The following is an 18,058-nucleotide window of genomic DNA, read 5'->3' on the forward strand; positions in this document are numbered from 1 at the left end:
AAATCGCGATATCGCGATCTCATTTCTATGTTTCATCATAAGATATAATATTCATTGCGCAGTGTTATGAATACCTCGTATTCGTTTCAAAAGAATGTAAATGCGACTCTTCCTTGCTTGGAAATGGCGTTCGCAGATGTCTACGTACCGAAGCATTAGAGTTCTAATGCTTCTTAAATCGTCATATCGCATCTCATTTCTATGTTTCATGATAAGATATAATATTCATTGCGAAGTGTCACGTATACCTCGTATTCCTTTCAAAAGAATGTAAATGCGACACTTCCTTGCTAGGAAATAGCGTTTGCAGATGTCTACGTACCGAAGCAATAGGCATCTATTGCTTCATAAATCGCGATATCGCATCTCATTTCTATGTTTTATGATGAGATATAATATTCACAGTGCAGTGTTATGTATACCTCGTATTCACTTCAAAGAATGTAAATGCGACACTTCCTTGCTAGGAAATAGCGTTTGCAGATGTTTACGTATCGAAGCAATAGAGTTCTTATGCTTCTTAAATTGCGACATCGCACCTCATCTCTATGTATCATGATAAGATATAATATTCATTGTGTAGTGTTATGTTTATCTCATCTATACCTCGAAGGAATGTAAATGCGATACATCCTTGCTAGGAAATAGCGTTTGCAGATGTCTGTGTATCGTGGCATTGGAGTTCTAATGCTTCTCAAAACGCGATATCGCATCTCATTTCTATGTTTCGTGATAAGAGATAATATTCAGAGTGCAGTGTTATGTATACCTCGTATTCACTTCAAAAGAATGTAAATGCGACACTTCCTTGCTAGGAAGTAGCGTCTGCAGATGTCACCGTATCGAAGAAATAGTGTTCTAATACTTCTTAACTCGCGATATCGCATCTCATTTCTATGTTTCGTGATAAGATATAATATTCATTGCGAAGTGTTATGTATACCTCGTATTCACTTGAAAAGAATGTAAATGCGAGACTTCCTTGCTAGTAAGTAGCGTTGGCAGATGTCTACGTAGCGAACCAATACATTTCTAATATTCCTTAAATCGCCATATCGCATCTCATTTCTATGTTCCATGATAAGATATAATATTCATAGTGCAGTGTATGTATACCTCGTATTCACCACAAAAGAATGTAAATGCGACTCTTCCTTGCTAGGAAATAGCGATTGCAGATGTCTACGTATCGAAGCAATAGAGTTCTAATGCTTCTTAAGACGCCATATTATATCACATTTCTATGTTTCATGATAAGATATAATATTCATTGTGGAGTGTTATGTATACTTCGTATTCACTTCAAAAGAATGAAAATGCGACACTTCCTTGCTAGGAAATAGCGATTGCAGATGTCTACGTATCGAAGCAATAGAGTTCTAATGCTTCTTAAATCGCCATATTACATCACATTTCTATGTTTCATGATAAGATATAATATTCATTGTGAAGTGTCATGTATTCCTCGTATTCCTTTCAAAAGAATGTAAGTGCGACACTTCCTTGCTGGGAAGTAGCGTTTGCAGATGTCTACGTATCGAAGCAATAGTGTTCTAATGCTTCTTAAATCGCGATACCGCATCTCATTTCTATGTTTCATGATAAGATATAATATTCATTGTGGAGTGTTATGTATACCTCGTATTCACTTCAAAAGAATGTAATTGCGACACTTCCTTGCTAGGAAGTAGCGATGGCAGATGTCTACGTATCGAAGCAATAGGGATCTAATGCTCCTTAAATCGCGATAACGCATCTCATTTCTATGTTTCATGATAAGATATAATATTCACTGTGGAGTGTTATGTATACCTCGTATTCACTTCAAAAGAATGTAAATGCGACACTTCCTTGCTAGGAAGTAGCGTTTGCAGATGTCTACGTATCGAAGCAGTAGTGTTCTAATGCTTCTTAAATCGCGATATCGCATCTCATTTCTATTTTTCATGATAATATATAATATTCACTGCGAAGTGTCATGTATACCTCGCATACACTACAAATGAACGTAAATGCGACACTTCCTTGCTAGGAAATAGCGTTTGCAGATGTCTACGTATCGAAGCAATAGTGTTCTAATGCTTGTTAAATAGCGATATCGATTCTCGTTTCTACGTTTTCATGATAATATATAATATTCACTGCGAAGTGCCATGTATACCTCGTATTCACTTCAAAAAAATATAAATGCGACACTTCCTTGCTAGGAAATAGCGTTTGCAGATGGCTACGTACCGAAGCAATAGGCATCTAATGCTCATAAATCGCGATATCGCATCTCATTTCTATGTTTTATGATAAGATATAATATTTACAGTGCAGTGTTATGTATACCTCGTATTCACTTCAAAAGAATGTAAATGCGACACTTCCTTGCTAGGAAATAGCGTTTGTAGATGTCTACGTGTCGAAGCAATACAGTTCTAATGCTTCTTAAATTGCGATATCGCACCTCATTTCTATGTTTCATGATAAGATATAATATTCATTGTGTAGTGTTATGTTTATCTCATCTATACTTCAAAAGAATGTAAATGCGATACATCCTTGCTAGGAAATAGCGTTTGCAGATGTCTGCGTATCGTGGCATTAGAGTTCTAATGCTTCTCAAAACGCGATATCGCATCACATTTCTATGTTTCATGATAAGATACAATATACATTGTGGAGTGTTATGTATACTTCTTATTCACTTCAAAAGAATGTAAATGCGACACTTCCTTGCTAGGATATAGCGTTTGCAGTTGTCCACGTATCGAAGCAGTAGAGTTCTAATGCTTCTTAAATCGCGATACCGCATCACATTTCTGTTTCATGATAAGGTATCATATTCATTGTGCAGTGTTATGAATACCTCGTATTCACATCAAAAGAATATTAATGCGACACTTCCTTGCTAGGAAGTAGCGTTTGCAGATGTCTACGTATCGAAGCAATAGTGTTCTAATGCTTCTTAAATCGCGATATCGCATCTCATTTCTATTTTTCACGATAAGATATAATATTCATTGTGCAGTGTTATGTATATCTCGTTTATACTTCAAATGAATGTAAATGCGACACTTCCTTGCTAGGAAGTAGGGTTTGCAGATGTCTACGTATCGAAGCAATAGAGTTCTAATGCTTCTTAAATCGCCATATCGCATCCCATTTCTATGTTTCATGATAAGATAAAATATTCATTGCGAAGTCTCACGTATACCACGTATTCCTTTCAAATGAATGTAAGTGCGACACTTCTTTGCTAGGAAATAGCGTTTGCAGATGGCTACGTATCGTAGCATTAGTGCTCTAATGCTTCTCAAAACGCGATATCGTTTCTCATTTCTATGTTACATGATAATATATAATATTCATTGCGAAGTGTCATGTATACCTCGCATACACTTCAAATGAATGTAAATGCGACACTTCCTTGCTAGGACATAGCGCTTACAGATATCTACGTATCGTAGCAATAGAGTTCTAATGCTTCTCAAAACGGGAGATCGCATCTCATTTCTATGTTTCATGACAATATATAATACACATTGCGAAGTGTCATGTATACTTCGCATATACTTAAAATGAATGTAAATGCGACACTTCCTTGCTAGGAAATAGCGTTTGCAGACTTCTACGTATCGAAGCAATAAATTTCTAAAGCTTGCTAATTCGCGATATCCCATCTCATATTTATGTTTAATGATAATATATAATATTCACTGCGAAGTGTCATGTATACCTCGCATACACTTCAAATGAATGTGAATGCAACAGTTCCTTGCTAGGAAATTGCGTTTGCAGATGTCTACCTATGGAAGCAATAAGTATCTAATACTTCTTAAATCGCCATATCGTTTCTCATTTCTATGTTTCATGATAATATATAATATTCATTGCGAAGTTTCATGTATACCTCGCATACAATTCAAACGAATGTGAATGCGACAGTTCCTTGCTGGGAAATAGCGCTTGCAGATGTCTACGTATCGAAGCTATAGTGTTCTAATGCTTCTTAAATCGCGATATCGCACCTCATTTCTATGTTTCATGATAAGATATAGTATTCATTGCGAAGTGTCATGTATACCTCGTATTCCTTTCAAAAGAATGTAAGTGCGACACTTCCTTGCCAGGAAGTAGCGTTTGCAGATGTCTACGTATCGAAGCAATAGTGTTCTAATGCTTCTTAAATCGCGAAATCGCATCCCATTTCTATGTTTCATGATAAGATATAATATTCATTGTGCAGTGTCATGTATACCTCGTATTCACTTCAAAAGAATGTAAATGCGAGACTTCCTTGCTAGGAAGTTGCGTTTGCAGATGTCTACGTATCGAACCAATAGATTTCTAATGCTTCTTAAATCGCCATATCGCATCTCATTTCTATGTTTCATGATAAAATATAATATTCATTGTGCAGTGTTATGTATATCTCGTTTATACTTCAAATGAATGTAAATGCGACACTTCCTTGCTAGGAAATAGGGTTTGCAGATGTCTACGTATCGAAGCAATAGAGTTCTAATGCTTCTTAAATCGCCATATCGCATCTCATTTCTATGTTTCATGATAAGATAAAATATTCATTGCGAAGTCTCACGTATACCTCGTATTCCTTTCAAAAGAATGTAAGTGCGACACTTCTTTGCTAGGAAATAGCGTTTGCAGTTGACTTCGTATCGAAGCAATAGAGTTCTAATGCTTCTTAAATCGCCATATTACATCACATTTCTATGTTTCATGATAAGATATAATATTCATTGTGGAGTGTTATGTATACTTCGTATTCACTTCAAAAGAATATAAAAGCGACACTTCCTTGCTAGGAAATAGCGTTTGCAGATGCCTCCGTATCGAAGCAATTGAGTTCTAATGCTTCTTATATCGTCATATTGCATCTCATTTCTATGTTTCATGGTAAGATATAATATTCATTGCGATGTGTCATGTGTACCTCATATTCCTTTCACATGAATGTAGATGCCACACTTACTTGCTGGGAAGTAGCGTTTGCAGATGTCTACCTATGGAAGCAATAGGTATCTAATACTTCTTAAATCGCCATATCGCTTGTCATTTCTATGTTTCTTGATAATATATAATATTCATTGCGAAGTTTCATGTATACCTCGCATACAATTCAAACGAATATGAATGCGACAGTTCCTTGCTGGGAAATAGCGTTTGCAGCTGTCTACGTATCGAAACAATAGTGTTCTAATACTTCTTAAATCATGATAACGCATCTCATTTCTATGTTTCATGATAACATATAATTTTCATTGTGCAGTGTTATGCATATCTCGTTTATACTTCAAATGAATGTAAATGCGACACTTCCTTGCTAGGAAGTAGGGTTTGCAGATGTCTACGTATCGAAGCAATAGAGTTCTAATGCTTCTTAAATCGCCATATCGCATCTCATTTTTATGTTTCATGATAAGATAAAATATTCATTGCGAAGTCTCACGTATACCTCGTATTCCTTTCAAAAGAATGTAAGTGCGACACTTCTTTGCTAGGAAATAGCGTTTGCAGATGGCTACGTATCGTAGCATTAGTGCTCTAATGGATCTCAAAACGCGATATCGTTTCTCATTTCTATGTTACATGATAATATATAATATTCATTGCGAAGTGTCATGTATACCTCGCATACACTTCAAATGAATGTAAATGCGACACTTCCTTGCTAGGAAATAGCGCTTACAGATATCTACGTATCGTAGCAATAGAGTTCTAATGCTTCTCAAAACGGGAGATCGCATCTCATTTCTATGTTTCATGACAATATATAATACACATTGCGAAGTGTCATGTATACCTCGCATATGCTTAAAATGAATGTAAATGCGACACTTCCTTGCTAGGAAATAGCGTTTGCAGACGTCTACGTATCGAAGCAATAAATTTCTAAACCTTGCTAATTCGCGATATCCCATCTCATATTTATGTTTAATGATAATATATAATATTCATTGCGAAGTGTCATGTATACCTCGCATACAATTCAAACGAATGTGAATGCGACAATTCCTTGCTGGGAAATAGCGTTTGCAGATGTCTACGTATCGAAACAATAGTGTTCTAATACTTCTTAAATCATGATAACGCATCTCATTTCTATGTTTCATGATAACATATAATATTCATTGTGCAGTGTTATGTATATCTCGTTTATACTTCAAATGAATGTAAATGCGACACTTCCTTGCTAGGAAGTAGGGTTTGCAGATGTCTACGTATCGAAGCAATAGAGTTCTAATGCTTCTTAAATCGCCATATCGCATCTCATTTCTATGTTTCATGATAAGATAAAATATTCATTGCGAAGTCTCACGTATACCTCGTATTCCTTTCAAAAGAATGTAAGTGCGACACTTCTTTGCTAGGAAATAGCGTTTGCAGATGGCTACGTATCGTAGCATTAGTGCTCTAATGGATCTCAAAACGCGATATCGTTTCTCATTTCTATGTTACATGATAATATATAATATTCATTGCGAAGTGTCATGTATACCTCGCATACACTTCAAATGAATGTAAATGCGACACTTCCTTGCTAGGAAATAGCGTTTGCAGATGTCTACGTATCGAAGCAGTAGAGTTCTAATGCTTCTTACATCGCGATATCGCATCACATTTCTATGTTTCGTGATAAGGTATCATATTCATTGTGCAGTGTTATGAATACTTCGTATTCACATCAAAAGAATATAAAAGCGACACTTCCTTGCTAGAAAATAGCGTTTGCAGATGCCTCCGTATCGAAGCAATTGAGTTCTAATGCTTCTTATATCGTCATATTGCATCTCATTTCTATGTTTCATGGTAAGATATAATATTCATTGCGATGTGTCATGTGTACCTCATATTCCTTTCACATGAATGTAGATGCCACACTTACTTGCTGGGAAGTAGCACTTGCAGATGTCTACCTATGGAAGCAATAGGTATCTAATACTTCTTAAATCGCCATATCGCTTGTCATTTCTATGTTTCATGATAATATATAATATTCATTGCGAAGTTTCATGTATACCTCGCATACAATTCAAACGAATGTGAATGCGACAGTTCCTTGCTGGGAAATTGCGTTTGCAGATGTCTACGTATCGAAACAATAGTGTTCTAATACTTCTTAAATCATGATAACGCATCTCATTTCTATGTTTCATGATAACATATAATATTCATTGTGCAGTGTTATGTATATCTCGTTTATACTTCAAATGAATGTAAATGCGACACTTCCTTGCTAGGAAGTAGGGTTTGCAGATGTCTACGTATCGAAGCAATAGAGTTCTAATGCTTCTTAAATCGCCATATCGCATCTCATTTCTATGTTTCATGATAAGATAAAATATTCATTGCGAAGTCTCACGTATACCTCGTATTCCTTTCAAAAGAATGTAAGTGCGACACTTCTTTGCTAGGAAATAGCGTTTGCAGATGGCTACGTATCGTAGCATTAGTGCTCTAATGGATCTCAAAACGCGATATCGTTTCTCATTTCTATGTTACATGATAATATATAATATTCATTGCGAAGTGTCATGTATACCTCGCATACACTTCAAATGAATGTAAATGCGACACTTCCTTGCTAGGAAATAGCGCTTACAGATATCTACGTATCGTAGCAATAGAGTTCTAATGCTTCTCAAAACGGGAGATCGCATCTCATTTCTATGTTTCATGACAATATATAATACACATTGCGAAGTGTCATGTATACCTCGCATATACTTAAAATGAATGTAAATGCGTCACTTCCTTGCTAGGAAATAGCGTTTGCAGACGTCTACGTATCGAAGCAATAAATTTCTAAACCTTGCTAATTCGCGATATCCCATCTCATATTTATGTTTAATGATAATATATAATATTCATTGCGAAGTGTCATGTATACCTCGCATACAATTCAAACGAATGTGAATGCGACAATTCCTTGCTGGGAAATAGCGTTTGCAGATGTCTACGTATCGTAACAATAGTGTTCTAATACTTCTTAAATCATGATAACGCATCTCATTTCTATGTTTCATGATAACATATAATATTCATTGTGCAGTGTTATGTATATCTCGTTTATACTTCAAATGAATGTAAATGCGACACTTCCTTGCTGGGAAGTAGGGTTTGCAGATGTCTACGTATCGAAGCAATAGAGTTCTAATGCTTCTTAAATCGCCATATCGCATCTCATTTCTATGTTTCATGATAAGATAAAATATTCATTGCGAAGTCTCACGTATACCTCGTATTCCCTTCAAAAGAATGTAAGTGCGACACTTCTTTGCTAGGAAATAGCGTTTGCAGATGGCTACGTATCGTAGCATTAGTGCTCTAATGGATCTCAAAACGCGATATCGTTTCTCATTTCTATGTTACATGATAATATATAATATTCATTGCGAAGTGTCATGTATACCTCGCATACACTTCAAATGAATGTAAATGCGACACTTCCTTGCTAGGAAATAGCGTTTGCAGATGTCTATGTATCGAAGCAGTAGAGTTCTAATGCTTCTTACATCGCGATATCGCATCACATTTCTATGTTTCGTGATAAGGTATCATATTCATTGTGCAGTGTTATGAATACCTCGTATTCACATCAAAAGAATATAAAAGCGACACTTCCTTGCTAGGAAATAGCGTTTGCAGATGCCTCCGTATCGAAGCAATTGAGTTCTAATGCTTCTTATATCGTCATATTGCATCTCATTTCTATGTTTCATGGTAAGATATAATATTCATTGCGATGTGTCATGTGTACCTCATATTCCTTTCACATGAATGTAAATGCCACACTTCCTTGCTGGGAAGTAGCGTTTGCAGATGTCTACCTATGGAAGCAATAGGTATCTAATACTTCTTAAATCGCCATATCGCTTGTCATTTCTATGTTTCATGATAATATATAATATTCATTGCGAAGTTTCATGTATACCTCGCATACAATTCAAACGAATGTGAATGCGACAGTTCCTTGCTGGGAAATAGCGTTTGCAGATGTCTACGTATCGAAACAATAGTGTTCTAATACTTCTTAAATCATGATAACGCATCTCATTTCTATGTTTCATGATAACATATAATATTCATTGTGCAGTGTTATGTATATCTCGTTTATACTTCAAATGAATGTAAATGCGACACATCCTTGCTAGGAAGTAGGGTTTGCAGATGTCTACGTATTGAAGCAATAGAGTTCTAATGCTTCTTAAATCGACATATCGCATCTCATTTCTATGTTTCATGATAAGATAAAATATTCATTGCGAAGTCTCACGTATACCTCGTATTCCTTTCAAAAGAATGTAAGTGCGACACTTCTTTGCTAGGAAATAGCGTTTGCAGATGGCTACGTATCGTAGCATTAGTGCTCTAATGGATCTCAAAACGCGATATCGTTTCTCATTTCTATGTTACATGATAATATATAATATTCATTGCGAAGTGTCATGTATACCTCGCATACACTTCAAATGAATGTAAATGCGACACTTCCTTGCTAGGAAATAGCGCTTACAGATATCTACGTATCGTAGCAATAGAGTTCTAATGCTTCTCAAAACGGGAGATCGCATCTCATTTCTATGTTTCATGACAATATATAATACACATTGCGAAGTGTCATGTATACCTCGCATATACTTAAAATGAATGTAAATGCGACACTTCCTTGCTAGGAAATAGCGTTTGCAGACGTCTACGTATCGAAGCAATAAATTTCTAAACCTTGCTAATTCGCGATATCCCATCTCATATTTATGTTTAATGATAATATATAATATTCATTGCGAAGTGTCATGTATACCTCGCATACAATTCAAACGAATGTGAATGCGACAATTCCTTGCTGGGAAATAGCGTTTGCAGATGTCTACGTATCGTGACAATAGTGTTCTAATACTTCTTAAATCATGATAACGCATCTCATTTCTATGTTTCATGATAACATATAATATTCATTGTGCAGTGTTATGTATATCTCGTTTATACTTCAAATGAATGTAAATGCGACACTTCCTTGCTGGGAAGTAGGGTTTGCAGATGTCTACGTATCGAAGCAATAGAGTTCTAATGCTTCTTAAATCGCCATATTACATCACATTTCTATGTTTCATGATAAGATATAATGTTCATTGCGAAGTGTCATGTATTCCTCGTATTCCTTTCAAAAGAAGGTAAGTGCGACACTTCCTTGCCAGGAAGTAGCGTTTGCAGATGTCTACGTATCGAAGCAATAGTGTTCTAATGCTTCTTAAATCGCGATATCGCATCCCATTTCTATGTTTCATGATAAGATATAATATTCATTGTGCAGTGTCATGTATACCTCGTATTCACTTCAAAAGAATGTAAATGCGAGACTTCCTTGCTAGGAAGTTGCGTTTGCAGATGTCTACGTATCGAACCAATAGATTTCTAATGCTTCCTAAATCGCCATATCGAATCTCATTTCTATGTTTCATGATAACATATAATATTCATTGTGCAGTGTTATGTATATCTCGTTTATACTTCAAATGAATGTAAATGCGACACTTCCTTGCTAGGAAATAGGTTTTGCAGATGTCTACGTATCGAAGCAATAGAGTTCTAATGCTTCTTAAATCGCCATATCGCATCTCATTTCCATGTTTCATGATAAGATATAATATTCATTGTGGAGTGTTATGAATACCTCGTATTCACTTCAAAAGAATGTAAATGCGAACTTCCTTGCTAGGAAGTAGCGTTTGCAGATGCCTCCGTATCGAAGCAATTGAGTTCTAATGCTCCATAAATCGTCATATCGCATCTCATTTCTATGTTTCATGGTAAGATATAATATTAATTGCGATGTGTCATGTGTACCTCGTATTCCTTTCACAAGAATGTAAATGCCACACTACCTTGCTAGGAAGTAGCGTTTGCAGATGTCTACCTATGGAAGCAATAGGTATCTAATACTTCTTAAATCGCCATATCGCTTCTCATTTCTATGTTTCATGATAATATATAATATTCATTGCGAAGATTCATGTATACCTCGCATACAATTCAAACGAATGTGAATGTGACAGTTCTTTGCTGGGAAATAGGGTTTGCAGATGTCTACGTACCGAAGCAATGGAGTTCTGATGCTTCTTAAATCGTCATATCGCATCTCATTTCTATGTTTCATGATAAGATATAATATTCATTGCGAAGTGTCACGTGTACCTCGTATTCCTTTCAAAAGAATGTAAATGCGACACTTCCTTGCTGGGAAGATGCGTTTGCAGATGTCTACGTATCGAAGCAATAGTGTTCTAATGCTTCTCAAATCGCGATATCGCACCTCAATTCTATGTTTTATGATAAGCTATAATATTCACAGTGCAGTGTTATGTATACCTCATATTCACTTCAAAAGAATGTAAAGGCGACACTTCCTTGCTAGGAAATAGCGTTTGCAGATGTCTACGTATGGAAGCAATAGAGTTCCAATGCTTCTTAAATCCCGATATCGCACCTCATTTCTATGTTTCATGATGAGATATAATATTCATTGTGTAGTGTTATTTTTATCTCATCTATACTTCAAAAGAACGTAAATGCGATACATGCTTGCTAGGAAATAGCGTTTGCAGATGTCTGCGTACCGTGGCATTAGAGTTCTAATGCTTCTCAAAACGCGATATCGCATCTCATTTCTATGTTTGGTGATAAGATATAATATTCAGAGTGCAGTGTTATGTATACCTCGTATTCACTTCAAAAGAATGTAAATGCGACACTTCCTTGCTAGGAAGTAGCGTTTGCAGATGTCTACGTATCGAAGCAATAGAGTTCTAATGCTTCTTAAATCGCCATATTACATCACATTTCTATGTTTCATGATAAGATATAATATTCATTGTGCAGTGTCAGGTATACCTCGTATTCACTTCAAAAGAATGTAAATGCGAGACTTCGTTGCTAGGAAGTTGCGTTTGCAGATGTCTACGTATCGAGCCAATAGATTTCTAATGCTTCTTAAATCGCCATATCGCATCTCATTTCTATGTTTCATGATAACATATAATATTCATTGTGCAGTGTTATGTATATCTCGTTTATACTTCAAATGAATGTAAATGCGACACTTCCTTGCTAGGAAGTTGCGTTTGCAGATGTCTACGTATCGAACCAATAGATTTCTAATGCTTCTTAAATCGCCATATCGCATCTCATTTCTATGTTTCATGATAACATATAATATTCATTGTGCAGTGTTATGTATATCTCGTTTATACTTCAAATGAATGTAAATGCGACACTTCCTTGCTAGGAAATAGGGTTTGCAGATGTCTACGTATCGAAGCAATAGAGTTCTAATGCTTCTTAAATCGCCATATCGCATCTCATTTCTATGTTTCATGATAAGATAAAATATTCATTGTGGCGTGTTATGTATACCTCGTATTCACTTCAAAAGAATGTAAGTGCGACACTTCTTTGCTAGGAAGTAGCGTTTGCAGTTGTCTTCGTATCGAAGCAATAGTGTTCTAATGCTTCTTAAATCGCCATATTACATCACATTTCTATGTTTCATGATAAGATATAATATTCATTGTGGAGTGTTATGTATACTTCGTATTCACTTCAAAAGAATGTAAATGCGACACTTCCTTGCTAGGAAATAGCGTTTGCAGATGTCTACGTATCGAAGCAGTAGAGTTCTAATGCTTCTTAAATCGCGATATTGCATCACATTTCTATGCTTCATGATAAGGTATCATATTCATTGTGCAGTGTTATGAATACCTCGCATTCACTTCAAAAGAATGTAAATGCGACACTTCCTTGCTAGGAAGTAGCGTTTGCAGATGTCTACGTATCGAAGCAATAGTGTTCCAATGCTTCTTAAATCGCGATATCGCATCACATTTCTATGTTTCATGATAAGGTATCATATTCATTGTGCAGTGTTATGAATACCTCGTATTCACATCAAAAGAATATAAATGCGAGACTTCGTTGCTAGGAAGTTGCGTTTGCAGATGTCTACGTATCGAGCCAATAGATTTCTAATGCTTCTTAAATCGCCATATCGCATCTCATTTCTATGTTTCATGATAACATATAATATTCATTGTGCAGTGTTATGTATATCTCGTTTATACTTCAAATGAATGTAAATGCGACACTTCCTTGCTAGGAAGTTGCGTTTGCAGATGTCTACGTATCGAACCAATAGATTTCTAATGCTTCTTAAATCGCCATATCGCATCTCATTTCTATGTTTCATGATAACATATAATATTCATTGTGCAGTGTTATGTATATCTCGTTTATACTTCAAATGAATGTAAATGCGACACTTCCTTGCTAGGAAATAGGGTTTGCAGATGTCTACGTATCGAAGCAATAGAGTTCTAATGCTTCTTAAATCGCCATATCGCATCTCATTTCTATGTTTCATGATAAGATAAAATATTCATTGTGGCGTGTTATGTATACCTCGTATTCACTTCAAAAGAATGTAAGTGCGACACTTCTTTGCTAGGAAGTAGCGTTTGCAGTTGTCTTCGTATCGAAGCAATAGTGTTCTAATGCTTCTTAAATCGCCATATTACATCACATTTCTATGTTTCATGATAAGATATAATATTCATTGTGGAGTGTTATGTATACTTCGTATTCACTTCAAAAGAATGTAAATGCGACACTTCCTTGCTAGGAAATAGCGTTTGCAGATGTCTACGTATCGAAGCAGTAGAGTTCTAATGCTTCTTAAATCGCGATATTGCATCACATTTCTATGCTTCATGATAAGGTATCATATTCATTGTGCAGTGTTATGAATACCTCGCATTCACTTCAAAAGAATGTAAATGCGACACTTCCTTGCTAGGAAGTAGCGTTTGCAGATGTCTACGTATCGAAGCAATAGTGTTCCAATGCTTCTTAAATCGCGATATCGCATCACATTTCTATGTTTCATGATAAGGTATCATATTCATTGTGCAGTGTTATGAATACCTCGTATTCACATCAAAAGAATATAAATGCGACACTTCCTTGCTAGGAAATAGCGTTTGCAGATGCCTCCGTATCGAAGCAATTGTGTTCTAATGCTCCATAATTCGTCATATCGCATCTCATTTCTATGTTTCATGGTAAGATATAATATTAATTGCGATGTGTCATGTGTACCTCGTATTCCTTTCACAAGAATGTAAATGCCACACTACCTTGCTAGGAAGTAGCGTTTGCAGATGTCTACCTATGGAAGCAATAGGTATCTAATACTTCTTAAATCGCCATATCGCTTCTCATTTCTATGTTTCATGATAATATATAATATTCATTGCGATGATTCATGTATACCTCGCATACAATTCAAACGAATGTGAATGTGACAGTTCCTTGCTGGGAAATAGAGTTTGCAGATGCCTACGTACCGAAGCAATAGAGTTCTAATGCTTCTTAAATCGTCATATCGCATCTCATTTCTATGTTTCATGATAAGATATAATATTCATTGCGAAGTGTCACGTATACCTCGTATTCCTTTCAAAAGAATGTAAATGCGACACTTCCTTGCTGGGAAGAAGCGTTTGCAGATGTCTACGTATCGAAGCAATAGTGTTCTAATGCTTCTCAAATCGCGATAACGCATCTCATTTCTATGTTTCATGATAAGATATAATATTCATTGTGGAGTGTTATGTATACCTCGTATTCACTTCAAAAGAATGTAAATGCGACACTTCCTTGCTAGGAAGTAGCGTTTGCAGATGTCTACGTATCGAAGCAATAGTGTTCTAATGCTTCTTAAATCGCGATATCGCATCTCATTTCTATTTTTCACGATAAGATATAATATTCATTGCGAAGTGTCATGTATACCTCGTATTCCTTTCAAAAGAATGTAAATGCGACACTTCCTTGCTAGGAAGTAGCGTTTGCAGATGTCTACGTATCGAAGCAATAGAATTCTAATGCTTCTTAAACATTCATATCGCATCCCATTTCTATGTTTCATGTTGAGATATAATATTCATTGTGGAGTGTTATGTATACCTCGTATTCACTTCAAAAGAATGTAAACGCGACACTTCCTTGCTAGGAAATAGCGGTTGCAGATGTCTGCGTATCGTAGCAATACAGTTCTAATGCTTCCCAAATCGCGATGTCGCATCTCATTTCTATTTATCTTGATAAGATATAATATTCATTGTGGAGTGTTATGTATACCTCGTATTCACTTCAAAAGAATGTAAATGCGACACTTCCTTGCTAGGAAATAGCGTTTGCAGATGTCTACGTATCGAAGCAATAGTTTTCTAATGTTTCTTAAATCGTCATATCGCATCTCATATCTACGTTTCTTGATAAGAAATAATATTCATTGCGAAGTGTCATGTATACCTCGTATTCCTTTCAAAAGAATGTTAGAGCGACACTTCCTTGCTAGGATGTGGCGTTTGCAGATGTCTACGTATTGAAGCAATAGTGTTCTAATGCTTCTTAAATCGCGATATCGCATCCCATTTCTATGTTTCATGATAAGATATCATATTCATTGTGCAGTGTTATGAATACATCGTATTCACTTCAAAGGAATATAAATGCGACACTTCCTTGATAGGAAATAGCGTTTGCAGATGTCTACGTATCGAAGCAATAGTTTTCTAATGTTTCTTGTATCGTCATACCGCATCTCGTATCTACGTTTCTTGATAAGATATAATATTCATTGCGAAGTGTCATGTATACCTCGTATTCCTTTCAAAAAAATGTAAGTGCGACACTTCCTTGCTAGGATGTAGCGTTTGCAGATGTCTACGTATCGAAGCAATAGAGTTCTAATGCTTCTTAAATCGCGATATCGCATCTCATTTCTATGTTTCACGATAAGATATAATATTCATTGTGCAGTGTTATGCTTACCTCGTGTTCTCTTCAAAAGAATGTAAATGCGACACTTCCTTGCAAGGAAGTAGCGTTTGCAGATGTCTACGTATCGTAGCAATGGAGTTCTAATGCTTCTCAAAACGCGATATCGCATCTCATTTCTATGTTTCATGATAAGATAAAATATTCATTGCGAAGTGTCATGTATACCTCATATTCACTTAAAAAGTATGTAAATGCGACACTTCCTTACTAGGAAATAACGTTTGCAGATGTCTGCGTATTGTAGCAATAGAGTTCTAATGCTTCTCAAAACGCGATATCGCATCTCATTTCTATGTTTAATGATAATATACAATATTCATTGCGAAGTGTCATGTACACTTCGTATTCACTTCAAATGAATGTGAATACGACAATTCCTTGCTAGAAAATAGCGTTTGCAGATATCTTCGTATCGTGGCATTAGAGTTCTAATGCTTCTCAAAACGCGATATCGCTACTCATTACTTTGTTTCATGATAATATATAATATTCATTGTGGAGTGTTATGTATACCTCGTATACATTTCAATAGAATGTAAATGCGACACTTCCTTGCTAGGAAATAGCGTTTGCAGATGTCTACGTATCGAAGCAATAGATTTCTAAAGCTTGCTAATTCGCGATATCGAATCTCATATCTGTGTTTCATGATAATATATAATATTCATTGCGAAGTTTCGTGTGTACCTCGCATACAATTCAAACGAATGTGAATGCGACAGTTCCTTGCTGGGAAATAGTGGTTGCAGATGTCTACGTATCGAAGCAATAGAGTTCTAATGCTTCTTAAATTGCGATATCGCATCTCAGTTCTATGTTTCATGATAATATATAATATTCATTGCGAAGTTTCATGTGTACCTCGCATACAATTCAAACGAATGTGAATGCGACAGTACCTTGCTGGGAAATAGTGGTTGCAGATGTCTACGTATCGAAGCAATAGAGTTCTAATGCTTCTTAAATCGCCACATCGCATCTCACTTCTATGTTTCATGATAAGATAAAGTATTCATTGCGATGTCTCACGTATACCTCGTATTCCTTTCAAAAGAATGTAAGTGCGACACTTCCTTGCTAGGAAATAGCGTCTGCAGATGCCTCCGTATCGAAGCAATTGAGTTCTAATGCTCCTTAAATCGCCATATCGCATCTCATTTCTATGTTTCATGATAACATATAATATTCATTGTGCAGTGTTATGTATATCTCGTTTATACTTCAAATGAATGTAAATGCGACACTTCCTTGCGAGGAAATAGGGTTTGCAGATGTCTACGTATCGAAGCAATAGAGTTGTAATCCTTCTTAAATCGCCATATCGCATCTCATTTCTATGGTTCATGATTAGATAAAATATTCATTGCGAAGTCTCACGTATACCTCGTATTCCTTTCAAAAGAATGTAAGTGCGACACTTCTTTGCTAGGAAATAGCGTTTCCAGTTGTCTACGTATCGAAGCAATAGAGATCTAATGCTTCTTAAATCGCCATATTACATCACATTTCTATGTTTCATGATAAGATATAATATTCATTGTGGAGTGTTATGTATACTTCGTTTTCACTTCAAAAGAATGTAAATGCGACACTTCCTTGCTAGGAAATAGCGTTTGCAGATGTCTACGTATCGAAGCAATAGAGTTCTAATGCTTCTTAAATCGCCATATCGCATCTCACTTCTATGTTTCATGATAAGATAAAGTATTCATTGCGATGTCTCACGTATACCTCGTATTCCTTTCAAAAGAATGTAAGTGCGACACTTCCTTGCTAGGAAATAGCGTCTGCAGATGCCTCCGTATCGAAGCAATTGAGTTCTAATGCTCCTTAAATCGCCATATCGCATCTCATTTCTATGTTTCATGGTAAGATATAATATTAATTGCGATGTGTCATGTGTACCTCGTATTCCTTTCACAAGAATGTAAATGCCACACTTCCTTGCTAGGAAGTAGCGTTTGCAGATGTCTACCTATGGAAGCAATAGGTATCTAATACTTCTTAAATCGCCATATCGCTTCTCATTTCTATGTTTCATGATAATATATAATATTCATTGCGAAGATTCATGTATACCTCGCATACAATTCAAACGAATGTGAATGCGACAGTTCCTTGCTGGGAAATAGAGTTTGCAGATGTC

The sequence above is a fragment of the Xylocopa sonorina genome, unplaced genomic scaffold (genome assembly GCF_050948175.1).
Source record: "Xylocopa sonorina isolate GNS202 unplaced genomic scaffold, iyXylSono1_principal scaffold0113, whole genome shotgun sequence".
Taxonomy (NCBI): Eukaryota; Metazoa; Arthropoda; class Insecta; order Hymenoptera; family Apidae; genus Xylocopa; species Xylocopa sonorina.